A 10,283-nucleotide genomic window follows, 5' to 3' on the forward strand; every position below is an offset into this window, starting at 1 on the left:
GCTAAATCACCACATTACCACCCATTTCCCTTCCCAAAAAAGTTTTAAACACAGATTTGAGAAGCTGAAAACTCACGAGTTTTTCTTAGCATAATGAACACGAATCCATATAACGGGGCAAAAAAAAAGTCTAGTTTTGAAGTGAACCCGATGACGAAAAAAGAAAAGAGAAGTTGAAAACAATGGATTTGAGAAAGATAGGAATGTACCCAGATTGAAATAGGAGAGATCCATACCTGAAGCATTAGCAGGGACAGTTTTCAGATATGAAATCCATGAGAAGTGACATTTTTTTATGAATCTATGAGAAAATTGAATAAATAAGACATGAGTAAAATCAAATGGAACACACCCAGACATCCTTGTTGATAGGAAAAAAGAGCAATCTCTTCTTCACTGTATAGGGAAAAAAGAGCAATCTTTTACAGCCATGCACTCTACAGAGCTAAAGTCAACCCATAAACACTTCACTCCCAAAATAATCTAATATGAAACGTCTAGAATTAACACCTAGTATTTCTCCAACAACCAAATTAATCCATAGAATTAAGAGCTATATAGTTATATATACTACAAACAAACCAATGACAATTGTTTCTCAATCAGATAAGAATTACTAAGATTAAATTTAATCACAAAACAGTAGTGTGAGTCACATATTGAGACAATTACAATTTGGTATTAATAGTCTCTAATGAACAATTCAATTACTACGCATGAATCAAGAACAAACAGAGAAAGACACACCAAAAAAAAAAGAGAAAAAACCAGTTCCAATCAATAGTAAGAAAAAGCCACCGACAAAAAGAAGAACACAGACACAGACACTTACCAAAGACGAACACAGACACAGCCTCACAAAACAAAAACTATGCAATCATGTAGGCACATTATAACGCTTCCATAGCATAAAAAAAATCACATTTTGAACAAGGCACGTGAATGAAAGCTGAGTTTGTTCACTCACCCAGGTACAAGAGACACCTAATTCCATAGTGGAACCTTTAATTAATTTGGACCCTGTTGTGTGCACATATGCTTCCACTATCACGCATATTTCTATATATACTAACAAATATTACACCAAACTAAATATATAAAATATTAAAATCTACCTGCAAGACATCTTGTTGTGGAGAAGACAACACAGTAGAAAGAAGCTCAATATTGTTTCTAGCAACATCAAAAGCTTCCTTAGTTTGTTCAGGAGTAAAACTCTGCACAGGAATATCGTCATGCTGAGTCTGGCATGAAAGATCAAGTTCAACCTCAGACACTGAAAATAGGCGCCAAGCTCTCGTTGTGACGGCCAGGGAACTGAATACCCCTTGATTTCAGACTCTGAACCACAAAATGGAAACAAGCAATCAATAATAACACTAACAATAACCCACACTAGCAAATTCAACAGCTAGAGCTAGTAACTAACCCAATCAATTTAGCATAGGATTTTGAGTTTCTAGTTTCTAGGCATGATATGATTATCAGAAATTGTCCCTTGAAATCAACTTAACAATGAAGTAGATATGCATGAAATAGGGAAAAAAGGTAGTAGTACCTTGTAAGTTTCTTCATAAACAGGGAGATAGTGAAGCTCGATGGTGGATTCGCCTCAAGCCTCAATCATGATCAAAGCCTTGTTGCGGTTATTAAAACTGTTTGAGGATCGTCAATTAACCTAACCATATCATCAAGAACCCTCTCAGCAGCGACTTCAGAGAAAGCCTTCTCTCAATTCTTCACGATGGTTTCAAGCAAGACGAGGGGCAAGGAATCGAACCTTTCAAGCAGCGATTTCAGAGAAACCCTAAACCATGAATCAAATCTTTACCGCTGACGCCAGCGATGCATCCGACGCCAAGCTCGATGGAGACGCCACCGGTCATTTCCTATAAACACCAGAAACGTCGGCACTAGCAGAATGACGGTTGGCGCTGACGGGTTGCCGCTGACGAGTGGCGCTGACGAGTGGTGCTGATGGTTGGCGCCACGCGTGAGAGAGGGAGACGGCGGCGTGGGGCATGAGCGACTAGTGGTGCTGATGGTTGGTGGTGCTGCGACGAGTTGGAGGGAGGGGTTGTGACGGGTTGAGAGAGGGAGACAGCGGCGTTGTTGGGAGAGGGAGTTAGGGTTGCAGATATGAGAAGGGTGAGTGACGGCCACATAGGGTTAGAAGTTATTTTCGAAACCAACACTTCTAGTCTAGGGTTAAAACATAAAACTTAGAAAAAAAAAGTGAAGTGTGAAAAAAAGGGGTGGGAAACTAAATTTTGGAAGGAGGGAACTCTATCAGTACGCTTTTGTAAGGTGTCCAAATAAACATAAGATATGGGCACGCTTTAAAAAGGTGACCATTGAAAAACTAACTAGCCACGCTTTTTAAGCGTGCCGGTTTCTCTTTATAGTCACGCTTTTGAAGCGTGCCAAAAAAAAGCGTGGCCAAATCACAAATCAGTAGCCACCCTCATAAAAGCGTGCCGATTTCTCTTTATGGCCACGCTTTTTAAGCATGGCAAAAAAAGCGTGGCCAAATTCCAAATCAGTGGCCACCCTCGTAAAAGCGTGCCCATAGACCACTTTTGGGCACGCTTTAAAAGCGTGGCAAGAAAAAAGGGTGCCGACAGGCCTTTTTTCTTGTAGTGAGTTTTCATTAAACGTTACGAAGTTTGATTATTTAGAAACTAATCGATTTAAGGTTATAATAGATGAGCGAATAGGTGGTGATGCAGAGGTGTAATTGATTATTTGGTGATGCGGAAGTATGTGTAAATAAGCGGTGATGCGGAAGTACATTTATTAGTGTAGGTGATGCGGAGGTGTGGGTATGTAATTGGTGATGTGGATGCATAATAAAAATAAAGGAAATGAGAACTAATGAAGGAAATAGATACTTAAGAGGAAAAAATGAGAAACAATGAATAAGATAGATACTTGAAAAGTGTATGTTAAATAGGTCTTGTGCTAAAGTGCTAATGCGAAAGTGCCCGCCTTACTGATAGCATATGAAATGTGAATGGGCTTTGTGTAAGACCCAGAACTTTTGAAAAGTCTTATTATGATCAAGTCTCAAATCATGTAGTTATTTACAGTCTTTTTTTCAGAAATTATCTTATTAAATATAATTAAGGCAAGTTTTGATTTATTGGATTTGAGATAAGTTATGATTATTATCCAATCTTACAATTATTGGATTATTTTCTATATTTGAATTATAAAGTTGTTAGTTATGAAATAAGAAGAATTTTATATGATTTGGATTGAATGATTGATATTTTTAAATATTAGTATTGCTATTTTGGAAAATGAAGAAATTAAATATATTACTTCTAATTATTTGGTTGGGATATTTTATTGAAAATAATTTGTAAAATTGAGGAGCAAATAGTATTTCTATACATTAATTTTGTTGGATAAAAATTTGTTCCTAATTACTATGTTACCCCTACTTTTATTTGAAATTACAAAAGTACCCCTAACCCTAAGTTTCAAAAATGAAACACTAGCTCCCTCAAACCCAAACAGCCACAGCTGCTGCCCCTCTCTACTCTAAACACACACCCAGCCACCTGAAGAGAGAAAGAACGAGACAGAAAGGGAAGTGGAGTGAGGGATACACGGAGAAGGAAGGAAGGAAGAGGGGAGGGAGGAGCGTCGCCGGTGCGTCGGGCTTCACCATCGCCGTCGCGCCGCCTTGGAGTCCACAGTCAAGAGTCGTGTCGTGCAGAGGAGAGAAGAGGAACTCACCGCGTCGCCGTCACCCACGAAGTTGCGAGCTGCGCCCAGTTGCTGTCTGGGTCACCGCGCCATCGTCCTTGCCAGCTCCAAACGGGAAGCACGATGGAGCTCCGTTTCTGCTTCCCTGATCCGCCATGAGTGAGCGACGTTGGGAAAGAGAGGGAGTTGCTGTGAAGCCATGAGCTGCGTCAGTTGCCGCCATTCGGCCCAGCCACGAGCTGTTGTCGGAATCGTGCGAGGAGGAGCACGACCCACCGCGCAGAGTTGCGCCGCCGTGTGCTGTCGTCGTCGCCTCGGACTGCCACCACCGTCCCTGTGCCGCCACTGCTGGAGATCCCCCCCGATCTGGTCTGAAGGAGAGGAAGAGGTTCAGGCCGCCGTTGCTACTTGCGTTGTGAGCTTCTGCACCAGCCACCACCGCAGGTGTCGCTACCGGAGAAGGGAGCTGCATCCCTATGTCCTGACCGCCGGGAGTGGTTCTGCGACTTCCAGGATCACCGCCGGAGCTCCGGGCTGAGCTTCTGCCACTTGAGACCCTGCTGCCGTCGCCGGAAAAGTTTTCCGGTAAGGGTTTTAATTGAGGTTTCTGCCTTTTTGGATTTCGAGAAGGTTTAATGCTGCGTGGTTTTTATAGTTGATCCACCGGAGCTTTTGGCTGCCGTCGGAGCTGTTGCCGAGCCTGTTCGAAATCGCAGCTGCTTCGTTTCGCTAGTTCAGTAAGTATTTATGTTTCGAAAAACCACGTGTTAGTATTCTGTTGTGTTTGGTTAATGAATATGAGTTTTGATAACATGGGGTTGAGTCCTAATTATTGTATGTTATGATTAGTGTTGCTATGGTTATTGCGAAAGTGGCTGGGAGCTGAGGTCTTGGTTGCCGTCAGTTCGGGTTGAGGCGGAAAAGACTCTGTGAGACGTTTGGGTTATGGAATTTTGCGTTTTGAGGTAGGGGCGCTTTCCAAAAACTATATTCTTATATATTAGAATTATTACATACGGATACTGATGTGAGAGAATGTGTATTTGGTGATTGTATCGGCCTTATGTATGGCTGGATTTGCCTTGGTTGATTATTAACGTTTGTTGGTTGAATTGTTGTGTGGTTTTGTGAAACGAAATGCTTTTTAAGTTGATTCTTTTAAAACTTTGAGATCATGTTTAATCTGTTGAGAATTGAATTGAGTTAATTTTATTGAGAATGTGAAAAATAGAATCCACTCTTGAATTCAGCCTGGCTTGCTTTATATGATCTGGTTTTTGATGAATGATTGTTACTGAACCGTTTCTTTGAAACTTTAGAAATGAGTTTATTCGGCTGATAATGATTTGATTTTTGAAACGGTTTTCTTGAAATATGGTATTGAGATTAACTGTTGGATTTTGGCTTGCCTTTGAATTGATTTTGGATTCTGGGCTGTTGGAAAAAGATTGGGGAATGGTTTTGTTGGGACCCGGACCGGGTGGCAAAGTCCAAGTTTTAGGGGAGATGCTGCCAAAATTTCTATAAAATCCGAGTCTTTATTGAAATGTTGTCTGGGAAAAATGATGAGCTGAAGGCTTCTACTATTTTAGTTGAAATATTAAGAAAAGGATGATTCATGCTTTTAAAATGAATTATTAAAGAGGGAATTGTGATTTAGTCTTGCTTCTTAAGAAAGGCATTGTATCTTTTTCAGGAGAAAGTTATTTAGATGAAACTTATGTTTTAAAGCTGTTTTAAATGTGACAAGGGCAATGCCTTTGAATTTGACTTGAGGGTTTCAATTAGAGGAGTTTCGATGATGTTGAAAGAACCTAAATGTGTATTGACAAGTTTCATTTTGAAATGTTTCAGGAAAGGTTTTAAGTACTCTTTGAACTCTGAATTCTTACAAGACTAACACAATTTTGAACAGTTGAAACGTTCTAGAATTTATCATGGGGGTTGAAATTGGTTTTGCCTAAGTAAAGGAAACGGCTTGAAAGAAGTAAATGATTACGTGACTTGGTTTGGCTTAGATCCTATTTTATTACTCAAATCGAAAATCCAAGGTTTTAATGATTTTAAATGAATTTGGCGAAATGAGTTATGCTATTCTCCCCTAAGGGCTTGGGACCTTGCCGAGAAACTTTGTTTTAAAATTCCATTGTTGGATGGATGATTTTGAATGTTTCAAAATGAATCTTTAACTTTCCATGGTTATAGAAGTTTTGAAAAGAGGATGCCGAGAGTGGCATGATTTTAAAAGGGGAATTTACCTTGAGTAAAAGTGGCTTATGAGCCTGAGATGATTTGAGAAATGAGATCTTTAAAGCCAAGGCTTAAAAGAGTTGAAACTTGATTTCAAAGTGAAATGATTTGGGAAAAAGTGATTTATGGCTTAAATGCCGATTTTATGAATTGATGATGTTGAATGTGGAAGTGCTGTTTTGTTGTGAGCCGGAATGGCTGTGTATGATTATAAATATTGGTTGGTTCTGGATTGAACCGTGAGCCGGAATGGCTGTGTATGATATGAATATTGGCTGGTTCTGGACTGAACCGTGAGCCAAATGGCTGAGATGGATGTTGATCCATAGATGAGATTGAATGCATGTATATGCTGAATCATTGATAAATGTGAATGTTGCACTTCCACTATCGGAGATAAGAGTTTCACTGGGAGAAAGCAGTGGCTAGCCACCACGTGTTCCAGGTTGAGACTCGAAGCTCTTTTGACCCTATGTCGTCAGGGTGGCCGGGCACTGTGAAATCTCCGGATGAGCTCACCCCCAAAAATATTCACTAGTAAGGGTGATGGATATGGATCATGATTATGATCAAGTTTATATTGAGTATAACTCGAGTTGGGGAGACACGACAGAGGGACAGTCCAATGGTTAGCTACCAGGACTTGTCGGGTTGGCTCTATAACCGACAGATGATATCATCATCCCCTAGGAACAGGCATGCATCATATGCATTTATGTGACATTATTTGGGTGTGCATATTGTACTTGGTTTGTCTTTGTGACTATTTGAGATTATCTGCTACTTGCTCTACTTGCTGTAACTGTTTGTTTGTACTTGAACCTCCTATCTGTGTTTGCAACTGGGACTCTGTTGGATTGTGGTGATTGGTTGTTGTTGGATTTTTTGGGCCTAGGGCCGTGGTTGAAATGAGATGGACCGATGGTTGGTTTCGGTTTTGTGTTTCTGATTTGGAATAGTATGGAAGGCTATTTTTGGTTTAGCATAGATAAATCTTTTGAAAGGCTTTCGAAATATTGTTTTAAATGAACAGTTTCCTCTTTCAGAAAAGGATTTCAGATTTTCTCTTTTACTGTAAACCGTTATCTTTAAAAAGATGCATAAGTCAGTTATTAATCACTCGTACGGTTTATCTTCACGTATCCTATTACAGTAATTCCCAAAAACCCTCTACTGAGAACCCTTTCGAGGATGATGTTCTCACCCCCCTACATTTTTCCCCTTTCAGGATATGGATGCAAAAGTCACGAAGAGTTTATTTAATTGTTGTTGAAATGCTCTCTGTTGCTTTAGATTATTTATTGTACCCTCGCCTTTATCTTGATATATTCTGTAAGAGGGATAGGAATTGTATTGGTTAATGCTTGTAATGTTATTTATATATATTTATGTATATATATGGATATACTCTTTATGAGTTTTTGTAAGTTGTATGGTATGTATGGATGTACGTTGTATAGTGAAAGTATTTTTGGGAATGGTATTGTGGTTTAAAGTTTTAAACAGACTCATATTTTAGTATTAAATAATATAAGTGTCGTCGTAATGTCCGAGCTATTAGAGTCGCGCAGCTGGAAGCGTGAGCTTTGGTAGTTAGGGTGTTACATTATGGTATCAGAGCAGTCCTTCCTGTAGAGCCTGAGGAATGGACCGACTATGCTTCAATTGCATACTCTGAGCGTTTGTCATGTACTAAGTATTGTCGAATGACGAGGATTAGAGCTTTATGCACATGACGGTCTATTGATTAACGCTGTTAGTCTTGCATTGCATAATTCCTGATATTAAGTTTGGCCGGCTTAATACTAGTGAATTATGTATATGAGAGCACTAATGGGTTATCATAGATGACGTACTAGTTTTGAGTAAAGCGAATCGCGGGTTTTGGGAGCGTTGGAGACTATTTCTCGAGGCTATTAAGTTGTGTGTCTTAAATTTAGTTCGAGTCGACCTGTTCTTTCATAGCCTAACTTGAGGTTCTTGTTTGCTAATCCTTTAGAAAGGTGGTTTAATTTTCCATCTCTATTCCTCTATTCATATGCATTCTTGTTTGATCTTAAGTGCATATGCTTGTTTGAAATCCTTGTTGTATCTATCTTTCTCTGTTTGAGTTCCTCTTGATTAATGTATCCTTTGATATGGCTTTGAACTTGTTCTAATGCACTGTGCATTTTACTCTGGATTTCGAGTCCACTCTTTGAGAAATTGTTGATTCAGTTTTTCTCTTAGTTGATAGTGATTATAGCCAATTTTGAGATTTTTATGAAAATTGCTGTTGAATAGATGTATACTTATCTATACGTGAAACTTTGAAGATTTCTTACACAGTTTAACAACTACTTATTTTAATACCTCGCCTGTACTTTTACTGATTTACGGAACTGCAGTTACTTTAAAAGTAAATTGACTTTCTAGTAATTCTACTATAGCTCCAGTGCACATCTTCATTTGATTATGTATTTGGGTATTTTTCAAAATTTCGGAAAGAAATGGATTTTTCTCTTTTATTCTGGTTGAGTTTCGTTTGATAAGCTTCACTTAACTTATTTTGAATTGAGTCTGGTTTAGCATACTACATGGTTTATGCCATTATTGTTCTTTTGAAAATGTTGGACTCATGGCTTTCTTATGAGCAAACTCGTTCCTTCTTAAGTTTTTCACCTCTATGAATGTCATACGTGATTTTGTTTTTAATTATACATCTACCTTTTGGGAACACTACAATCAATCTCAACTTTCCTTTCTCTAGTGAATCTCATTCTTATATGAGTCAGTTTGATTCGTTTCAAAAATAGTGCATCATTTATCCTCTCATTGTCTTTACAAGAGTTTTTAGTCAAAGATTTATCCTTGGGAAAAATTACTAATGATTGGGTTGTATTTTCCTATGACTTTTGTATTCTTTTGAATCAATTAAAAGCTTGTTTGATGTTTCATGCCTAGTGGATCTTGTTTGAACTATCTTGGTTTAAGATCCTTTCTTGCATGGCTTGACTCCTTTTTAGTACATCTTAAACTTCTTGAATGTTCTTCTTAGATGGTGATTTCAAGAACACTTTTGGAGTCTTGTTTTGAACTTTTTAAAGAAGTTTTGAATTCTCTTGTAAGAAGTTTTAAACAGAATTTATTTTCTGTTGCTTGATTGAGATTGAAACCATTGTTCAATTTTGACGAAGTTAATTTAAAGTTGGCCTGCGCCATTTTAAATGAGGTTTTGGGAAGTTTCCTTGTTTAGTGGAAACCGGTTCGCTTGTAACGCACCACTTATTTCCTTTACCAAAATATAAGCAAATTTTTACGTCAGAATTTCCTTTCTAAAAAGAGTTTAACTTTCCTTTTTGCCCTTGCTATGAATGTTATACACGCTTGTTTGAATATGAACTTTGAGGATTTTTGAACAAGCATTTGATTACTTCCAAGTTTTTATGAACTGCTTTTGGTTAAGTTGTGCATCTAATTATCTTTCTAAAATATTTGAGGAAATATTTTAGCTCTTAGCCAAAGTTGTGTGCATTTGTTTTTGGAACTCTACAAAATCTACTTCAACATGAAATTGAATTAGAGCAAGGCCACGTTTATGTTTTGTTACTCTCTTGAAGGATATTTGTTGGTTACCTTCTCTTTCAGACTGCGAAGTGATTTTGGCAAGTTTTCGACTCTTTCATGAACAATGTATTCGAAAGTATTTTTAATCTTGCTCTTGAGATATGTGAACTTTGTCTTTGGTTTGAGAAATTCTTATCTATGAACCTCATACTTCCTTGACTCAGCTTGGATTTGTTCAAACTAATGTGCTGGTCCTTCTTCTTATTGGTCCTATTGAATTTCTTGGATCCAAGGGTTAACTTTGGAGTTGTCAATCGATTTATTTCTAGCAAACTTCTTTGCTTGGGCATCTTTGTTTATCTGAAATTGGATACATTCTCTCAAATCTATGAGTACTATCCTTGACTCTCTTTTCTAGAATCTTGTATCCTTCTGAGTAGACTCGAGAATTGTTTGATATCACGTGCGACTTGTAGACGTAGTAACGCGATGCGTTATTTTTTTTTAGACCTGATATGTGTATACGAAGGCTGAAGCGGTAGGTGTACAACGTTATGAGTTGTGGGTGTTTTGTTCTTTGCGAAAGGGTTTGCGGTCGTTAGGCCTATGATCGGATATGAGGATTGTAAAGTGCTTGATGGAGTTGGAAAGTTGAAGCTTTGAGGTTGATATGAGATTAGTGTGCGGATGTTAAGCACGTCGTTTTAAACCCATCATGTCTTATAGCCTTTGATGCATTGCCTTACTATTACATGTTTGAATCATGTCATCTT

Source organism: Arachis hypogaea, chromosome 19 (assembly GCF_003086295.3).
Source record: "Arachis hypogaea cultivar Tifrunner chromosome 19, arahy.Tifrunner.gnm2.J5K5, whole genome shotgun sequence".
Classification (NCBI taxonomy): Eukaryota; Viridiplantae; Streptophyta; class Magnoliopsida; order Fabales; family Fabaceae; genus Arachis; species Arachis hypogaea.